The following is a 22,193-nucleotide window of genomic DNA, read 5'->3' as shown; positions in this document are numbered from 1 at the left end:
GTCTGGCCTCTTCGGAAAGCGAAGATGAAAGGGAGTCAACCCGGAAACCTTGCTGAACCAGGCAACCGGTAGGACCAGTGTCCTTAAACCAAACCAATAAAGAGCAATCGTCCAAGCACCCTGCTGTCAGTGGGATGGATGTAGGTGGCTTAAATGTGCTAATCCCTAAATTCGATCAGCTGGGGACCTTGGGCAAACAGCTTCATGAGAAACAATCACCACACAAGACCACCAAGGGACACGTTTAAGCCCAGAAAAAGATGGCAGGGCCAACCCTAATGTAAGGAGAACCAATAACAACTATAACACAAGATCACCGACCATCAGAGGAGCAGGAAATGTAAGCATTGGTGCTCGAGCAATTACCAGCTACCCCACGAAACGACTACAGACAAACTGGCAAGAACATGGACTGACCACTAAATCTCCTAAACATGATAGCTATGTAATATCGCCTTTGATAATCGTGAGACGGTTGATCATGAACAGAGCAAACATAATCAGGCTATTCCATCATTTACCTGCTCTCAGATTGTTGACAAGGGACGATTAGTTACCATTGAATGTCCAGAAGATGATACAATGGACAGAGTGATCATCCATCTATCTAGCTTACTTATTAAGCACTTACTATTAGAAAAAGCACAGAGATTGAGACTTGTGGGCTTTGACCTAATTGACCCAGTAGTGTTGAACACTCGGGCTGTAGTTAGACCCAAGCAAGACTGTGAATAATGTCCCAGGGTGGAAAATGGAATTTAGGTCACAACAACGAGAGGGTCTGTCTCAGTGGCACAGCGGCTGACACGAGAAGGGGGCAGGAGCCAGCTATACTCTGCCCTAAAGGTGTGCCGAAATCAAAGACTGGGGAAGAGGGTTCTGAAGAAGAGTGGAAATGGCTGGCAGGGCTATTAGCATCATGAGAACTCTTGACAAAATAGAAAGTGGCATCACATAGCATTGTTCATAAGTACAGTATGCAACATATGGTTACGATATCACTATAATGTGACAGACATTTCATAAATGAATGGATCACAATATGTATCTATAATATCAGCGTGTATAGGCCCATATTACCAAATTACTGTGAATGCAAGCAGATGTCCAAGAACAAATTATAATGATGTGTTATTATATAGCACTTACGCTTAAGTGCTTTATATAGAACAAATATACATACAATATCACCTAACCTGTGTTGGTACTCATTTATCAAACCCAGAAGGATTAAAGGCTGAGTTGAGGTGTTTAAGAACAGACTAAATCAGTGAGTTACCCCCTGAAGTGGGCTTGAAATAAACCCTTTGCATGCTATGCATACATCTTTAAGGTACAACAAATGAAATTGAAAAGTCACATGATATTAAAACAATTAAAACAATTCTACATTTCATATTCAAACAATGGTAGCAATAAATGAGTGTCAGTATTTCCAATTTCCAAAAAATGTTTTGAGTTCCACTAATATATGAATCATAATGTTTATGGTTAGTCATATCTCACACAAAGGAGCCTAATCGTGACTTTACAAGATGCCTACTAGTTGTTACTATTTATGACAAAAAAATCATAGAATTTAATGCCTCTGGGGTCTCATCTTCATCAGAGTGTGAAATTAATCCGAAATAGTAAATTAAGCTAGTTCAAGAGCAGCACACATAATTCAGGCAAGGTTCAAAATATTGACCAGTGCAAAAGGCAAATTAATAATAAGGTTTGACATAACATTTACATGGAAGAAGACAGACCTAAATACACTATTTGAACGGGACAAGAGAATGCTGATGAACCAAAATAGGTATAAGGTACTTATAATCGAGAACATCCTATAATTACTTATCAGTAATTGTGGGAATTTGCTAAAGCATCACAAATAATTAGTCCAAAACCTAGGAGGATGTTTGCCTGGGGGCCATGCAGGAGTCCATAATTTCAAAGGACAATTTGATATATCACTACACAGATAGATTTAACAAGGTCTAGGAAGTCCTCAAGATTCCATCATAAGACACTGACCAAAGTGTCAACAGAAATCACTCAGGCGTACCTCAAGCAAATACGAGCTGATTCATTATAAAAATGATCAAAGTTTCCGTAAGTATTGTAAAACTGAAAACGATCAAGTATAGTCCTAAACTCATTCTTTATGTTCTACTCAGAGGAGTAACAAAGCTCCTAAAAAATATAACATATCTTCTTTGAATTATTTGGAACCCTGAAATGCTGGTCAAATAGTGATATTGTTCCAATATACAAGAATGGAACATAAGCTGACAAAATGTATTTTTGACTGATAAAACGAACAGAGTCTGGAACATGAATTTCACAAATATATGCTTTAAAAAACATCAACTCTTGGCAAGATGACAGCCATATTGTAATGCCTGTAAATGAGGCTTTAAACCAGGTCTCTCTCTGGTACACCAAGTGTATGGTATATCAAAGTACAGAAGCAGAAGATAGGAATACTTCATGCATAATTCCCAGAATCCTTGACCACCTTAACATTATTAGCCAAACCAAACTATCGCTGAAACTATACAAGATAATCAAGCTAAACCACCTTATAAAACAAGGCTAACTTTTACTGGAGGATAGGGATGCCTTCTGGCTCCCTTTAATTTTAGCAGTGATCGAGGCAGCACCAGAGTCACTAAAAATACTGCATATGAAATGCCATGCCCTCTTATTTACAGACCTATCCTATTATATTGCTGATATATTTGTTGATATGTTGCTCTTTTCACTAAATGGTCATCCCAAATCTAACATTCCCTGGTATGCACTCCCACACCACAATTCTGGGACACGAAACAGGCTGTTGTTATACTCAAATGTATTTAAACTAAAGAAAATCAGGAGTGGTCTCCTTACTTCATCCATGGAAATTCACAACACAAGGATAAATAAACTTTGATACTTTATTGACACAATTAGAGTTGGCTTCATGTGACACCTCTCTAAGAAAACATGCACACATGCAGTCACATACAAGTGTTATTAGTGATATTTCTAGCTATAATTTGTTTTAATTCTAATATAATGATCTAACTGCTATGCACCGTTTTAGTTAATTATTGCTTGACTGTTTACTGTCCAGTGTATACAAATGATCTGAGCAGTTATTACATTACTTTACTTTCCTTATTATCAATTCCCAATTTTATTTTCTCCAGTATCAAAAGTAAGTATTGGGGCTAGAGAATGTTGCTTGAATGCCAATATTGTTATCATTCTATAGGAATCAATTCCTCCTTTGAAAATATGATGCAGAGTGATGAAAGTAGGCGCATGCAGTTTAAATGCACACTATAAGGAGCTGAATGTAATGCTGTATGTTTGGGTTAGAGAAGCAGTGCTATGAGTTTAGAACATACAGGGTTTTGGTTCACCCAGCCAACATAGGAACTTGATTTATGATGTTTAAAACAATGAGGAGTACCCCTCCCATTTCTCTTCACAATTTGGATCCCATGGGTGCAAAACCATTCTCCTACTGTGTAATATCAAGAGAGAAGAGATAATGTAATTCACATTGGCATCATTTTCTATGGGAATGGAAGTGAAACAGCTACATACTCTCAATGTTGCTTTTAAGTATCTTTGGCTTTCACAGGTTGTAGGTTATCAGTTAATTCTCCATTAGGCTATGGGACATAAACATGTGAAAACAGCATCTATCCAATTTAATTTGATTTAATTTACAAAGAATGGAGCTTTAGCTGCACAGATATGCTAAACGATCTAACTCGCGCACACAGCGCTAAAATGCGTATTTGTACTAATTTCAATTTATTCTGACTCCACTTCAAAAATAGTGAAATCAGGATATAACCAACACTATCAACCCACAATATCCTATTTGTAGTCTGTGAGTTATAATTGATCAGCCCAATTACTTTGTGCAGAAAAAGTTTTCTACAAGAAGGTAAATCGCACTTGACTTTAAATATTGGACTGTCACATTTCACACTAAAATAACGAGCTATTCTAGTTGAAATGTACTTTCCCTGATGTAATACACTTCCCAGTTCCCTCCTACTCCAGTGACTTAGCAGGGGAATTATTGTGGGGGGCTTTTCTAATTACATTTGGTACAGGCTCATTCTCACTTTTGAATAATTCTTAAAATCCATAACTACCAAAGACCCTCAAGTGTTCCATGTGAATAATTCTCAGTCAGCTAACCTCTCCTTGTACCTTAATCCATCTGTCAGGATTGCAGGGCTCCCTCATGGACAAGGCTATGTCATTGTCAGATATTATCTATACAGTCCATATAGATGTAGGAATATATGACATAACATTGTATGATAACTTGTCATGAAGTTATTTATATTCATGTATGTATTAATTATTAAACAATGGCCCTCATTACGGCCCAGGTGGTAAGGGGTTAACAGCGCTGTAAAAGGTGGCAGGCCATTAACCCCTTACCGCCTAATTACGAGGTCCCTTTGCGGCTCTCTACCTTAACGGCTGGTTTTACCTTAATTACCGCCTTCCCCATTCCCATTATGCCCTATGGGGCATTATGGGAATGGGGAAGGGCCATGGTGAAATGGGGAAGTACCGCCCCGCCAACCTTGGAATGGGGTGGTACTTCCCCATTTCACCATGACGGACTTGTTACAATACCGGCAGCAACCATGGTGCTAATAGCACCATGGTTTAGCGCCAGTGTTGTAATGAGGGCTATGGCGTATTAGTTCTTGGGCCTCATTCCAACTTTGGAGGTAACCACGCCGCTATTTGCGGCATGGCTGCCTGCAAAATTGTTCCGACTCCGCCCTGGTGAATGGAGTAATTACCAGTCCATTCCAAGGTTGGAGGGACCGGTAATTCCCCATTCACCAGGGCCCTTCCCCATTCCCATTTGAGCCCCCATAGGGCTCAATGGGAATGGGGAAGGCGCTAATAACGGTACCGTAAATTACGGTACCGTTATTAGCACTAAAGTCCCTTTGCGGGTCCCGTCCTTAACTCCTTCAAGAAGCAGGCGTTAAGGAAGGACCCGCAAAGGGAACTCGTAGTAGGGCGGTAAGGGTTTAACGGCACCGGTCTCGTTACAGGTGACCATTAACCCTTACCGCCCTACTCGGAACGAGGCCCCTTGTCTTTAGAAGCTATACATCTCACCCTTTTATCATTCCATAAATCCCACATTTCACTTGCAACTCTACCCTGGTAAAAACATTTATTTTTAAAAATAATGTCTACTTTGCATATAAAGGCACGACAGGCTGCATGCTGAACAGACATCATAGACAATATTGAACCTGAACCTTTAAAATTGAGGTTATTATGTCTCCCTTATATAATTTATGACAGTTAAAGAATGTACACGAAGATAATACAGGAAAGGAAATTCAAAATCGATTTAAAGCATACACCCATCCAAAATGATTCAGACTCGGACATGTACTACTATAAATGATATACATGAAAAATAATGTTTAACTTTAGATTGGTTTATTGGAAAATATTAAAAGATCAGAATAACAAATACAATATGATGTCCAAAACGAATCTGACGCATGAAAATTATTATAATCTTCAAAAACAGCATGCATTTCCGCAATTTACATATGCTCCATTTTGTTTAGAATAACTAACCTCTCACAACCCCGAAACACAACTAAATACAAATATTGAGGAATAAACGGAGCTCCTTACCTTAGTACCATTGGCCCTGCGTTTAGTCCACAACCATTTTGAGATCAAGTTAGCTCCAGATAAATATGTATCAATACATTATTAAAACAAATGATATAAACAAATGATCCTATTAAATATGGTAACATGCGGGTACTTTTTATAGAGGTAGATAAACAGGGCTCTCTACACTACGTCTCACCTATTGGACGACATGGTGGAAAAATCTAGGGCTGTGGTTAAGTGTTTATCAAGAGCATAATACAATATTACTGCAAATAAATGACAGTCCAGGCAGAGGTATGGTTTAAATAGATCATGGGTAACACTATTTTAGTGAAAACCGAGGTTGTCTAGATAAGACCAACCGGCGGTACTGATCCATTAGGGTTAGGGTCAACTGTGGAGTCACCATGGGCCTAGGATCTCACTAGAGCTCAACATGTCTGTACCCACACTCCATAGACAGTGCTCCCCCCAAAAGCAATAACGAGCTTGCATTAAATTCAATGTTTGATCCCACACTTCCTCATTGGTCAACCAGGAGGTGAGACTTATACCGATCTACGTTTACATTACAAGAGAACATGTTTTCTGGCATTGTGAACTTCTTCAATGCCTTTGTCCTCAGGTGTCAGATCTTTACTGTCGCATCATAAAGGAATGAGCGTGAATGTTACAAATCTGAGGTAAAGAATACAGTTTGGGGCAGAGAACACAAAGCAACATTCATGCTACCTGACCAGCATGCCTTGGCTGTTGTCACATACCGCATTACAAAAATGTGGGTGAGGGGCCAAGGGCTTTGGCTCAACTTTTCTGGGTGTGCTGCAGAAGATTTGATCCAGATAAAGCACAGTACTGGCAATGGTAGTCCTGATAGAGCCAGCATTGAGACCTGAGGAATACCTGAAAAAAGAGGCACAATGTAATGCGGATGATCTTGAGTAGCTGTGGATGTGATGGTTACTATGGCCGTATTACAGGTTTATTTCTGTCCAACTTGCATTGAGTTTCAATGTTGTAAGTTCCTTAATCCCAGCAGTTGGTTTACTTCCTTGACCAGGGTTGATGTGAGGTGTGGTGTGCAGCGAATGGTGCAAAAGATCAGACATTTTCCTCCCCCGTCTTGCTGATGCAAAGGAAGTCTATCAATTAACTGCTGATCTCTCTTCCTCTGCAAGATAGGACATCTGGAAACTCGGTTCTATGTGATATCCCTTCTTTTTTTTAAGGTTGTATTCCAAAAAGACCAATTTATTTTGGCCTATTTTGGGTGGCCCTCAAAAATCAGAAATATCACATTCCACCAGCCCAACCTTCCAGTCAAACCGTTCTCCCACTCCCCCTTCGCCCACCCTCTCCTGTGCAAGTCAGGATATCTTGGAAGTAGGAGGGTTTTACCCCCCAAACCCCTCTTTGCATCAGCCCTGCATCCCCCCACCTCCCTCAACCCCAGGTATTCTGCCCTCAATTCCCCACCACAAACACACACACATTCAGTCACATTTACCCTCACTCCCCCAACAAAACATTACCCTTCTCCGCACCACACAAGACAGGCATACGGACACACACACACAAACACCAACACCCACAAAGCCATTCACCTGCTATACCTGTGAATCCTCTTGCAGGCCCGCCATGTATGTCAGCCTCTGCGCACACTCCTGTGCAGCAGGGTGTGACAGTTCATTTTAGAAGACCGCTCTGAGCGCTCTCAGTGTGGTCTTTCTAAAGTGATCTTTTTTACAATTGGTAAAGTGAAAACTACCTTTTCGCTCCATACCGGAAACTCTAAGCAGAACCTTGTCAAGAGCTAGCCCAGCATAATCATTGCTGGCTCTTCACCAGAATTCTGCACATGATCTGTAGGTCATGTCTTCAGTTGTATGGCAACAAAGACTGTCCACATTTTTTCTTTCTGACTAAAGTTCCTAAAGTTCAACCCCAAGATTGCCTTCTTTTAAACATGTTGGTGGCCACACTATCAGCGATGGTCTCAAAATATACGCTGTTCAGGTTATTCACCACATATAATGATCCGGATGTTTATACACACAATGTTCCGATGATCTCAGTCTATCTAGCTGGAACAGATCCAGCATCACACTGCCTCTACAAGTCTGCAGATCAGAGTTGCCAGTATCTACTTCTCCTTTCTTGTTGGCTTCTGCCCACATTCTTAGTTGCATGTTTTGGGCACCGTTGGCCATCTCGGAGTGGGATCACCCAACCTCATAGAGTAGCCTGGAAGTGGGATGAGCTCCCTTGCATTTTATTGACTGGTTACAAAATTACCTGACAGGGTGTCACAACATTGGACATTGTGATGGCAGGCATTGAGCTACTCCAAGCAGATATAATGCTGATGGCAATTGCGTTTACTACAAGTGGTAATATGATGAGCACCATTGAACTACAACTTATATCATAGAAGCTCCATGTGCTTTCCTTGATGATCGTCTCAAGTCATCTTTGACCTCATGCATAGGTCCACAGGATACTCTTCTAAGTTCACCCTAGTTAGGTCACTTCAGTGATTGAAGTATTTTCTGACGGTGCAATTGGCAATGCTGAATGCCATCATTAGGTCAGCCATTGGCTTTTATCACCAAGCTCCTCCATAAGTCTCACCATTTCAAGGAACCAATTAGGCCACAACAGCATTTTTGCATTCACTTTCACAGGTGGGTTGTTCCAGATTGAAGCTGTGAGGAGCACATGAATATAGATGCTGCATAGTCTGCAAATATTCACCAACACTATTTTCTTAACTTGCAAGCAGTGCGGTCATTGCCATCTGTCTTTTGCTAAACTATCCCTCATCAGTCAACCACCTGTGTGTCAGGATGCGAAAGCCAGATGACAAGTCCCAAATTACGGTAGGTAAAATCGAGTTGGATATCAGGCATTTGCAGTCATTTGACAATGAGTTTGGCTGCTTTACCATCCTAAGCACATTTTTGCAAAAAATACTTTTAATATTGTCCCAGAAATGAGCGGGACGACATGGATAGGTAGTTGTTCAGTTTGAGTGCCAGGACTATTTTGATCAAGTTGATTCTTCTCCCAAAAGATAGCTAGATTATTGTCCTTCAACATCTCCAAAGTCCTATACATGTTGTATCTCATGTAGCCAGCAACATCTGCTTACAGCTATACACCAAGGTATTGTAGTCTCTTTGTACTCCAAGCAAATTTCCAAATTGGATCAGTTCAATCTCTAGTCACTGAAATCTGCATCAACCCCATGTCAGGGCTGACCTCAGTGATGTAGATCCATTTTTAATAACAAGCATCAGATCAGCCATGTACATCTACAGATTCTACCGCAACCCTACACAGGAGAGTCCTTCATCTCGTATTTAGCCCACAGTCTTGTCACCAGAGGCTTCATGGATATGATGAACAGCAGTGGCTGTCGGGGACACCCTAGTCATATCTCTCTAATTGGTTCAAAACAGATTAAAAGCCAAGCCAAAAATCATAATGTATTTTGTTGGGTAAGTATGTAGCAGTTTGGTCAGTCCAGTGAATCTCTCAACAGAACTCTTATTGTCCATGAACTCAAACAGTTTTATCCACTCAAAATGGACACATGAATTTTCTGCATCAAGGGACTATTGCACCACTGAGTCTTTACATTGTTTACCATTAAACATATCATGGAGGAGCCTTATCAAGTTGCCCATCACATGTCGTCCTTTGACAAATTTGCATTGGTTCTCATTGATCAACTTAAGTAGAACTGCTTCCAGTTGTCAGGACAGCGTCTTCCCTAGCTCTTTATTATCTGAAGTCAGCAGGCTGATTGTTCTCTATCTCCCATAGTGCATTGATGGTTTATGAAATTTTAGCAGAATGCTTATGGTTGAGTTTCACTGGAGGCAGATTGTGCCCTGTAGCAGGTTGACAGCGTTCTCTTCCAGCACTAGAACGTTCTGAAATTTGCTCAGAAGATAAACAGATCCTGCTCTCTTCCAACTGTTTAATCTCCCAATTGCCCGGTAGACCTCTTCACAGCTAATCATGCTTTGATAATGTGGGACAGATGGCCTGAGTAAACCACACAGTCTTCAAAGAACTTGCAAGGGTTTTGTTGACATAATCACAGAATATGGATGTTTTTTTTTTCAGCAGTCCTATAAACAGCGGCACCGGCTGTTTGGAAAAGAGGTGCTAGGGCTGCCCCTCTCTCTTTCAACTCCACTGGCATTCCCGACAAAGCACAGGCATATTTAGCTCCAATTAGTTCCTATAGCATGGTAAGCCCTGCTGTCTCTTTGCTACTTTGGCCAGGAGAATATCTCATGGGCAACATGTTTGTCTTAGAAACAAGACAGCGCAGATCAACACAGGTTTGAATCCAGGTCCTGTTCTTAGAGACTGGGCTAAAGTATTAAGTTTCTTATAAAAGATGAATTCATCAATTTTTTAATTACCTTGCTCTAAACCGGCTTACCTGAGATGCTGTCATTCTACCTAACCCAGGTTCCTCCTACGGAACTCTTGACTACCAAGATGCTAGTTCTACATGGTGAAGTAAGTGTGCCTTCCGATCTTATATCCCCCTATCTGCTGTGGGCTGATAGTTAATGTTCCTGCTCAGAGGGTGAATAGTCTGCATCTATAATGTGGTTGCTGTTGTTGGATAGTGTTCACAGTTCAAAGTCTTCTGCAATTGCAGTATTTCTGGCACTCTGGTTGTTTGGATCCAGTCTGTGCTTTCCTTCTGTGCAGGGGGATTCTGGGAGTGGCAGTTCTGAAAAAACAAAAAGAGAAGTGTGGTGACTGACTTGGTGGAGAGGCAATGCGTATCTATCAGTGGCATTAGTGATGTCATAATTGGCAAAGGAGGAATTTGTGGGGGATCAGTGAACACACCAACTCCAGCTCCCATGCGTTGAGTTTTGCTTTGCAAAGTCTCCTTCTCCAGGCTAAGAAGGGTAACACTTCCCCCCACCTCTTGACAGTTTCATGCCCCTGATTCTGTCACACAAAGCTGTTTCTTTTTCATGTATATATGCTCCAGATATTAATGTATCATTTTTGTTGTGTCTACCATCTCATTTGTGTAAGGTTTCTTTTAAAAAGTCTTCAATGTATGTGTTCATCTTTGATGGAATGTTCATAGCTACCCTCTGACCTTCACATATTCTGGCAAATATTAACTCACTGTTCTAACAATGAATCCTGTGCACCACAAACCTTTCTCTCTTCTGCCCTTGATGAAGATAGTTACTTCTGAGCCAGGTTTGAGCATGATCTACCCTTTCACTGGGACTTGTTTTCACCTCAAACTCCAGTTTCTCTCTTGCATTCTCCAGTGTCTGCATTTCTGAACCAATCTTCTGCATATTGTACATCTTTCTCCAGTCTATCACTTTTCTTCCATCTTGCCTTTCTTTTCTGGAGCTTTACAGGCGTCAAATATCCCTGCATGTAGCCCTTTGGTACTTTGAGGCTTTAATGGCTATCACTGCTGAATGAAATAAAAAATAAACAGTGGAGGCATTGGAATTGATTTATGCTTTAATTGCACTGATGACATATTATGACCAAGAAAACTAAATTGCCTCTAGAGCACAGATATGGAAGATAAGCATGTAATCAGGGCTAAGATAAAAAGGATGGTTCTTCAATCCCATCCTCAAAAAGAACAATCATGCCGGGATCTAAGTGAATCGATAACAGGTGACAATTTCACAGATGTAAACCATGTAGAGAAAAATCCCTGTCTCCTGTTGTCTTACTCTTAGTCAAACGAACCACTAAGACATGTAATGTGTCACAATCATGACAACAAAAGGAGGGACAAGTAAGCAATTGCAAGGTCCTGAAGACATTTAGAAAACAAACAGCAAACTTTAAACTCAGTCGACATGTGCAATTCCCTCATAGAAGATGCATTCCATCTTCTAAAGCCATATGTCAGCTGCCAACCCGAATTTCAGACCAACACATATAGATGGTATTAAAATAATCCATCCGAAAATTGATTGAGTGACTTACCACTAATAATGCACTCTGATAAAATGAATGTGAAACAGAGACCAACATTATAAGTCATGAAACAGAGGGTCTGCCAATGGAATATATTGAAAGACACCACTCTGGTCACAACTGGACGAATATACCAGTAGTCATGACGCACATACTCAAAATACCATTGTAGTATATCATGTAGAAACGGAAATTGAACTACATTATCGTGGCCGTCCCATGAGCCCAATGCCAGTTGCACTAGGCGTAACAGTACACTCAAGATGGCTGCCCCCTGTGCACAATCCAAGACGCCCTTCAAACGAGTGGTTGCCATTATGCCCAACAAATACAATCCTGAGCTCAGCAGCGTGGTCGGTTCAGCAACAGTAACCAGGCAGAAGTCGCAACAGTGATCTGGGGATGGCTTACTAATTCTTCCATTACGATGTTTATGTCTTGAACACTGTAGTTCACGTTGTTGACTTGTGGGGACACCCAGATAGCCATAAAACTTGCACATGGTGAATTATGTTTGAGTAGGAATAGTGAGCGGCTGCACCCAAACACTGTGCTCACCGGCTGCATCTGAGAGTACTGACAGTACTAACAGGACCCGTCTTCTATTTGGTGCTTGAACCAAACGTAGTTTGAGGTGGAACAATCATTGGTGGGGTACATTCTGTGCCCCTCTATTTTTAATTTCACAGAGAGGGGGGGCATTCTACATTCTCTGGAGGCCTCATTGCAATGGCATTTCTTCATTTATAGATCCTGACTTGGTACTAACCCAGTCCAATTCTGCAAATATTCACAGTGGATCATCATTTCCGCCATCAGTGCTGTGACACCACGTTCAATTCTATGTGTCAGAAGAATTTAGGCATGGTAAGTCTCCCCTTCTGGTGACACTGCTTCAGCTTTTTGTTAAAACACTAATACCCAGGACATGAACCCACACTAAGCCTTTTTAGAAACACATCACAGGAGAGTTCTTTTGAGCGCAGACCGCAATGCCTCGTCCTGATGAAGGCTATCCTATCTACAGCCATCACAATAGGATAAAGGCCGAAACACAGTCATGTCAACTTGTTACACTGCACAGTGCTTGTCACATAGACACCGGGCACTCATTATTGTAGTCGATTGTCAATTGTCAAAATCAATATCTAGACACTTCCTCTGTTTAAATTACAATGGGATGTAACAATGATATATGATCCGCAGACTATGCAGTCACTATGATGGAAACTATTGGTTTGTATGAAATATAATTTGTATTGTTGCTACTATAATTGTCATTAAATTGTTCAAAGGTTTGTGTGGATTTTTTCCGGGTTTGCCTTGATTATTTTCTTTTAGAACGTCTACTAGGAAAATGACAAACATGAGCAATAAAGGTAATATTCCTAATAGAACAGTGGCAGAATGCAGGGAAGAGGGCAGAAACAAGAACATCTTCAGTGTCTTCCTTTGTCTTAACAGTCAATGGAATTAAACCACTTCTAGTAGAGGTAGGAGACTGGAAGTCATGAATTACCTCAAACAATGGTTTTAGTCGATTTATGTTGTAACTAGATTCTTCTGGAGAAATCTATTGTTGGCCTTAACATTAGGCATTTTCTATGCAGTGAGACCCTGTTACAATCGAGAAAATTCTGCAAAATCCTCCGTCAATTGATCTTGAGGTGTTTTCAATATCGCTTGGAGTTCAACATTTCCTGATTGAACCAAAGCAAACTATTTCATGTACCGTTCGATCAGGGTTTGTTTAATTCAGCAGCCTTTGCTCGTGGTGTGAATCAGAGTTGCTTGAACAAGTCTGCAAAAGAAAGTACAGGATGTGTAGGGATTATAAGGTTTGTTAAGGTTTGTTCTAGAAACTCATCATCTTGGCCTTCACATCTGCCTTCTCAGAGAATGTTGATACGTACATCAGTGCACTCAACCACACCATAACTGAGAACACCACCACCCATGCACCTCTGGAACTTTGACTCAATAAACATGTTCCCTCTAAGCCTTGGTACCTAGATGAACGCATTAACAACCAGGGTGCCATAAGCAGATACGAAAAGTACAGGAGACACTCACACCAGATTTGAGATCTCAACACTTTGAACACCCCCCCATTTAGCTGGTTGCTAAATGATACAGGATATTCATGACCACAATCAAATAAACCTAATACACAATAACCACCATTGAATCATCCAATAAGAGCAGTGCAAACTTCCAATCCATGAAAATCTGCATCAACCCCATGTCAGACCATGCAATACCACAATGCACTGACAAATGAAACCCCATTAACAACCTCTTCATAGACATATTTTATAAGATAAGGTAACACATTCAGAGCTCCAAAGACACCACAGACCGACCATCAATACCAGCCTACAGAAGATGGGCTGAATTGAGAAATGTTACCCCAGAAGACCTCACCAACATCCTCATAGCTCTCAAACCCACCAGCTACAAATAGGACATCTTCCCCATCTCTGCTGTGAAGTTAATCACAGTTTAGTGGATTCTAATATATTAGAGCACGGTAGTACTGTGGGTTCAGACGGTTATATATCAGGAGGAAACAATATGAACATCTCCCCTCAGGAGAGGGTTGTTAATAATATGTCACAAAATATGCAGGAATTCATACTCTCAGGGGGGACCGCTCTGCCTCTGGATTGTGTATATACAAGTCCTTGTTTATCCGAACCATCTGTAGCCCAGTGCTATAACAAGATGGCAGAGAATAGTTTCATTCTTCTGACTTGCCCAGAAAGGGCATGTCTTCCAAGAGCACAAAAGGGGCAGGTGTTCCCCAGGAATTATTTAAGAACTGTAAGGGGGAGCTCAGTGTATGCAGTCCATAGCAGCAGACTCCAATCTGAAGGCTCAATTGGGTGCAAACAAGGTGTTACAATGTGTATTAATGAATACACAATCAGATGGCTATACTTGCAATCACTGAAACCTGGTTGCATAGAGCAGCCAGCCCTTCCCTTTCCCTAGCCATGGCAACATACTATAAGATCTTTTGAATAGATAAATTGGAAGGGAAAGGGGGAAGGTAGCTATGATTTGTAGATCATCTTTGGATATTCCTGAGGTTGGGATTTTGAGAACCACAGGGTGTGACGCTGTTCATGTGAAATTATCAGTTGATGCTAACACCACATTTAAGCTTGTTTTAATATTAATATATAGACCTCCTATACGCATGCAAGCATTCCAGATGCAACTCATGGACATGCTCCTTCCCTTGCTTAAACAGACTACAAGATGTATTGTCTTTGGTGTTTTTAATCTCTGGAAAGTGGACAATTTAGAATCTATTGCCATATTTGTTGAGCACGCTTTGCAAGATTTGGGTTTCATCTGCCATGTGCGCGAACAAATACATGTTAAAGGCAATATCCTTGATTGATTGGCCAGTTTGAATATACAGACCATGGAGGTAGATTTTGCCCCCTTCCTATGGTCTGACTATAGTTTAATTTGGTTCCTCTTGGTCTTACATAAGCTGCTCACAACTCAAAGCGGTAAGAACCACTATTTTTTCTAGGAATATGTGGGAACTCTCTACTAAAGCGATGTATCTGATCCTTGCCCCATTGGCACATAACTTGGATAGTTTTGAAACAGCTGGAGATTTAGCTCTGCCATATCAGACAACTCTATAAAAAGCTGTGGGTTCTATAGTGGCACAGAAATCCTGTAACCCAGTTAAAAAGAAGTTGAAAACATGGCACGTGCTGGAGATTCATAGATTGAAATTAATTAAACGAAAAGCCTATAGTAATTGGATTAAGTTAAAGACCCCTGAGAATAACGAAGCTTACTCACTAGCAGCAACACATCATAAGCTAACTATTATTTATTTATTCATGTGTTTGTATTTATTTCATTTATAACATGCACAAGCTGTCCGGGAGCATTGCAATGCTGTTTCAGGCAGCAGTTACATATGTTCAGTCATATCATGATAAGCAGGTAGTGCAGAGTACATGTGGATAGTATATACATTAATTGATATTGAGCAATAGGATCATTCCAGACCTAGCTCATTCGAACAGCCAGGATTTGAAGGCTTAATGGAAAACCCAATAGGATGGTTCTGCTCTCAGGGTGGGAGTCAGGGAGTTCCACTATTTGTCTGCAATGAAGGGGAATCTCACGGCTCCTTCTTTGGAACGTATGACTTTAGGTAGTAAGAATCGATGGGCATACAGTGTTCTAGTGGGACTGGAGGAGCAGGCTCTAGCAACTATCTGGCAGAGATAAGGAGGGGCTGTGTTGGAGAGGCACTTGTGATTGATGGTCAGTGTTTTGAACAGAACACACTCCCTGTTGGGCAGCCAATGGGCTGCTCTTACGGCTGCAGTGATGTGTTCATTTTCAGTAGATCAGTTGCACAGGCTGTGGGAGAAACTATGAAGTTACCCTGGCATGACAGTGAGAGGGTGGCATCCAGGTGCACCCATAGGGTCTTGGCTGAGGACGAAACAGGGATCTGTATGTTGTCAATATCAAATGCTGCGTATTGATCATTACATTTTTTTAGTACAGCCTGGGGCCCAAACAGCAGGATTTCAGTGTTATCCCTGTTGAGGCAGAGACAGTTTGCCACCATCCAGGCCCGGATGGTGGAATAAGCCACATTGAGGGTCTTGGAGTCTTCTGCATAGTTGCCTGTGAGAGGTAGGAGAACTTGGGTGTCATTGGCTTAGTTGATGTAAGCTATGCTGATGCCCGAATCATCTTGGTTTGGACTCCATAAATCGTCTGTCCGGTCGTATTTGTCCTCTTTTTAGGCATGCTTTGCAGCAAGTTCCTGGGACTTTCACTGCTTATGCCGCTTACACCATTCAACGATATGGGAGTTTTCACAGGAGTTTGTCCACTGTCAAAACTGCACAGCAGACACATTTGTCTATGGGCATCTGGTTAGGTCCCTTGACCCTTCTCTCTGCTCATAGATTTGAGTGCCGCCAATTCTCCCGGTACATATAGGGTTCTCTTTCTCCCCGCCTGTAATATAAAACTGAATGAGTTTCCTTTGAAAAATAAGTGTCTCTATTGTCAATATTTATCCTTTCAACCCAACCCTTTAAAATCCATTTACGTGTTACCTTTAAACATTCCATTCCTTCTACTCCTCAAACTATCCAGAAGAGACCACATCACTCCAGCCCTAAAAACACTACACTGGCTCCCAGTAAAACATCGCATCACCTTCAAAACAATGTGCATAACGCACAGGGCAATCAGCGGACAAGGAGCAGAATTCCTTCAAAAGAAAATAACAGTCTACAAACCAACAAGACCCCTCGGATCAAGCAACGAAATCTGCCTGGAACTCAAACCATACCTTAAGAAAAAACTTGGAGGCACCTCCTTCTACAACTTAGCGCAAAAACCTGGAACAACATCCCAAAAGAAATAAGAAACAATGAAGATCACCTAAAATTCAGGAAATCACTAAAAACCTGGCTCTTCAACACCAGACTAAATCTGGAAGCCGAAACCGGAAAAAGGATGACTAATCCGGAAAGGACACAGACATCCCCGACCCGAGAAGGTCGCTCCCACGGCACCTGGATGGAAGACACCAGACAGACTAGAACACAGGCGGCACGCACGAAGACTGAGCCAACTCCCCAAGACAATCCCACCAACACTTTTGCCCGTCCCTTAGTTACCACCAGGTACCACAGTGGTGTGGAATTGCCGAGATATTGGCAATCACCACTCTACCTGAGAGGTTGACATTGGCAGGTGCACTGGCCACAGGAGTATGAAGGGAGGATAAGGGGAGCTATGAGAGAGCATTTTAGAGGTGGGGTCCATAGGAGTAAGGAAACTTGTATGCTAGTCAGACCCAGATCAGGACAGAGCCGCACCAGGGGAGACTGCACATGCCGAGCGCCTGAATTCAGGATAGAGACGCAAACTAACCAACCCTACTAACCATTTCCCTTTCTGCATACACCTCCCAAACTCCAAACCAAACACAACCAAAATCTACAGCACAACAAACCGCACAAACGTCACTAGATTTCAACAACAAAACAAAAACACACATAGTCTTGCACAACATTACACGACGACTACCGGCCACAAACACCCCAGGCCCAGCCAACGGACCCACCGGGCTGAGGCCGCCAACAGCACATCACTGCTCTCTTGCACTTTTCCTGCCTCCTCCCACTAACTCAACCTCCCCTCCTCTTTCAGAGCCACCAGAGCGCCAGGGGACCACTCCAGTGGTGATAGTGCACGGTACAAATGTCCTTTAACATTAACATGTATTCCACAATGTCAAACATAGGTCTACAGAATATACTATATAATGTTGGGGTACATGAAAGGGCCTTGCGGAAACCCACACGGGATGGGGGTTGGAGCAGCATATGCATGCCGTGCAAAAACACTCTTCGCTCTGCCCTCAAGGAATGAGGTGATCAATGTTGTTTCTTCATGAGAAAAGTGGACAGAGGTATTGAGGTGCGATCCACTATGTTGAATGTGGCTGACAGATCCAGAAGAAGGAGCCAGGCCGGCTTAACCCTGTCCCTGATCTCGCCCATCTGTTCAAGTCCAGCAGTGGCATATGCCCAGTATGTGGTTGATTTCTAAGAAATGTTGGACCTGCAGATATGCAGCTCTATCTAGAATGTTCAGTAAGTATGAGAATGTCGTGATGGGGTTGTAATTATAAGGATTGTGGGGAACTTTTTTACAAGGGGATGTACCCAGGCTTCCTTGAGTCTGAACGAGACCAATCCATAGGTGAAGTAGGCCGTTGATAAAGGAATTGATGTTTGTTTTGTTTGTAAGAAAACAAGGAGGTTTACAGCTTAGTTAGAGACGTTACACGTTACAAGTTACAAGCTACAAGGTAAGCATGGTGGACATTTCTTGAATCTGCAGGGTAAGGCAAGTGCAAGTGCAGATAAAGTGCAGCCAAACAATCAACTCTATAGCGAGCGAACAGTATAGCAAGTCTGAACAAGCATTATAACAGGACATTATGTATCACATGAAATACAAATGGACGTGCAAGGGGTGGACAGTTGTTATGTCGCATTCTCAGTGAACCATTTTATGGTGTTCTTTCTGAAGTTGTTGAAGGTTTGGTCAGATCTAAGTGCAAGAGGTAGGGAGTTGCATAACTGCGCTGCCTTGACTGGGAAGCTGGAACCTCCAATAGTGGCTAGTTTAAATCTGGGCACTAGATGAATGGTGCAAGGATTTCAGAGCAGTCCTGATGATCATGGCAGGATAGACATCACTTCTGCATTTAGAAGGTTTAAGGTTTTTCAGGATAGAGAGTACTTCTGGTTCAGTGACCTCCTTGAATTAGAACTGAGGGATATCAGGGGTTGATGGTTCCACAATGGTGGTGTGGCTCTGTCATAGTGGGGTTCGTTCAGGCTACTCTGAATGGTTGGATTCTTTAATTTAGCATGTCGATTTTGTTGAGCATAGCAGTTTGTATGTTTGTACACCAGGCTTCGTCTTCGGTGAGGGACTGAGGGGGAGGCTGGGGTCACTAGTTTCCTGAAGATAGTGAAAATCTCCCTTGTTTCTGACTTCACGTTGGCAATTCCTGCATTGAAGAATGTGGATTTTGCCCAAATAATTATACATGGAGTCGAAGTTTGTTTTTGCCAGGTTGATTGGTCAAGCTGTTTCTTGTGTCTGAGGTCTAAACCATGAGTTGGAATATCTGTTGTGTTTCGCTCTCCAAGCCGTTAGTGGGGCAATGGAGGCTACTTTCTCAGCTAATGTGGTGGAATGCAGTTCTGCATGGATGTTGGGATCCTTGGAGAAGGGAGGATTAAGATTTGGGATGCCCAAAAAGGGCAGTAAGTTCTCTTTAGCCAGCATGCAGGTGGCAGTGGTATGGTTGAAGGCTTGTGTTTCTTGGGGTTGGGGATGGAGAAGTGGATGATATGATGATCTGACCACGGGCATAAGGTGCTGGTGATAATTGAGGACATACAGTTCAAGTCAGCAATCCAGACCAAAGTGCATCCTTTGTAATGGTAGGATTATTGATGCAGAGCCTGAAGCCTAAGGTTCCCAGGACTTTGGAGAGTGACTTCGCCTGAGAATTCAGGATCATTGAGGCCCAAATTTAGGTAACCCATTAGGATGATCATGGACAAATTTTTGATGTTGTCTCCCAGAAGGTGGAGGAGATTCTCGTGGAAGCTGGACATGGGGCCGGGAGGGCAGTAGACATTTTGGAGTGTGATCGTGCAGGTGGGAGAAGTGGTCAGTTTATGGGAAAATATATCCCCATTCCCTTTGAGAGAGGTGTTAACCTGCCTGATAGGTTAGGACTATTTGATCACAAGGGCCACCACCCTTCTCTGGCATTGGGGCGGTCTTTCCGATAAATCATGTAGACCGTGGGTAGGGCTAGTGAGAGGGCAGGGACGGATGCGCCGTGGAACCAGGTTTCAGAGATAGCTAGGGCAACGAGGTTGTGTGAGGTGAGTAGATTGTTGATGTCCAGGGCATGTGCCGGGAGGAAGCAGGCGCAGTTCATGGGGAGCCTAGTTTAGAACATGCAGGCTAGAGTGACCCTGTGTGTGAGGTTGGGAGGGTTGGTTTGAGGAGTGGCTGAGAGGGGGCTGGCAGAGGTCTGGCGAGTTTTAGGGGCACTAGCGTTAGCGAAGGCTGGGTCAGAGCCTGAGGTGGCTGGGGTGTTGCTATGTGCTAAATTAGGAAAGTTAGCCTTATTTATGGGTAGGTGAGTGTTCAGATGTGTAGAGGCCAAATCTAGGGAAACCTGTGATGTGCTGAGATTATTTTTGCAGCATCTAGGAAGGGCTTAGACAGTATTAGCATCCAAGGTGTTCAGGGGAATCAGGACCATCTTTGTGCAGCTAGTGCAAGCATAATCCAAATCCTTAGCGCTCAGTGGCGATCATCAATTTTTGGAGCGATTAGTGTGGGCTGAGGTGCTTTTGGAGGTAGATGGAGGTGATAATACTTTCATTCCTGAGCTAGGCATCAAGGGAGCTTGTATGGTACTGGTATCATACACGCTGGAAACATTTTTCACAATATTGAAGCTGATGGGGGTATATTGTAACATTATTAATAGATTTGGCATAGATGGGTGCATTCGTAACATTTGAAATCACAGGCATACTTACATTATTAACACATTTGCCATTGTGGGGGGCATTTCTAACATTATAAGTCATAGGCATTCTAAACCTTTTTTCAAATTTGGCATGCGGCTGAGATGGGCTCTCGGGTGCAGTTATCAAAGTCAATTGGCTGAAACCCCTCATGATGGGTGGAAGGCGTGCGTTAATTGTAGTGGCTGACCCATGGAAGGAGTGGCTTGGGCTCACAGTTGGTAGGAGCTGGATACCCATTCTAAGCAGGCAATTTCTTTCAGCCGATTGGCGAGGGAGGGTAGGGCGGTGCACTTCTCTCAGTGTGCTATTGCGGGATACCAGAAGCTATGGGGTGAGGGGCACGCTGCTGGTGCACCTACCGACATGCGTACAGCTTGGCTGCAGAGGCCAGAGACTGAAGTGGTAGGGGGCCAGTGGCCCTATCTGTATCGGGGTCTTTCTTGCTCATGAAGGTAGGAAGCTATTAACTGGTGCTGATGTATATGGGGCAAGAGGGAGCCAGTTGTGGGCCTCTGTTTCACTGTGGTAGCTGGCAGGGGCATCTGTTGAGCTGCATATGGCCTGGGCTTGTTGAGTTGTTGCATTTTAGGGCACTCTGGTGCCTGGGCAGTAATGGATAAACGCCAGAGGAGCAGCAAGTGATGTATAGTGGGCAAAGAGGGTTCTCGGGAAGTGGGGCTCTGGGGGCATGGAATTAGCAGGCAGTATCATGTTGTTATCTTGTCCTGATTTCCATGCTTCACCTTCATTCTTTTAGTCCTTACATTTTGAGTTACTTCTTTGTCAAGAAGAGTTGGTTCAGAACTCTGCAAATTGTATCTCTTAGCTTTTCCTCTCATTATCAAACTAGTGACATCACCAGAGAGAAGCTATTAACACACACAAATAAGCCTCAAGTTGCCACCTAAATGCACTGTATGGGCGGAGGACCAGGAAGTCACAAAACTTCCAAACCATACAAACTGTTTCAGTGTGCACAAAGTGCGGCCAACAGCTCTTTTCCTGTTTACAAGCGGTGTGTGTGTGTCTCAAGTCTCTACTAATGCTGAAAATGAGAGAGTACTCAAAAAAGCTAAGGAGACCGGCCCCATGAGATAATGCCTTTCAATCACTGTTGTAGTGCATTACTTTCTTCAATGGTGCAAGACAATTCTGAAAGAGTAACGTCCCAAAGTTTCTTAATTATGTATGGAGAGTTAGGCAGTTCAAAGGGATTACCCTACAGTCACTTCTCAAGCGATCTCAGTGTCCATGTTAATTAAAAATGAAGTTCAATCATACCCATTGCATGCTGTTTCCTTGTTAAATTTGATGGTGTACTAAAATCGCATGCCTCTTTTCCAAAAACACCAAGATCAAAGCAAACACGCTGCCTCAGCCTTG

Source organism: Ambystoma mexicanum, chromosome 1q (genome assembly GCF_040938575.1).
Source record: "Ambystoma mexicanum isolate Mex_15411 chromosome 1q, UKY_AmexF1_1, whole genome shotgun sequence".
Classification (NCBI taxonomy): Eukaryota; Metazoa; Chordata; class Amphibia; order Caudata; family Ambystomatidae; genus Ambystoma; species Ambystoma mexicanum.
The sequence above is the reverse complement of the archived record's forward strand: the minus strand, read 5'-3'. Positions refer to the sequence as shown.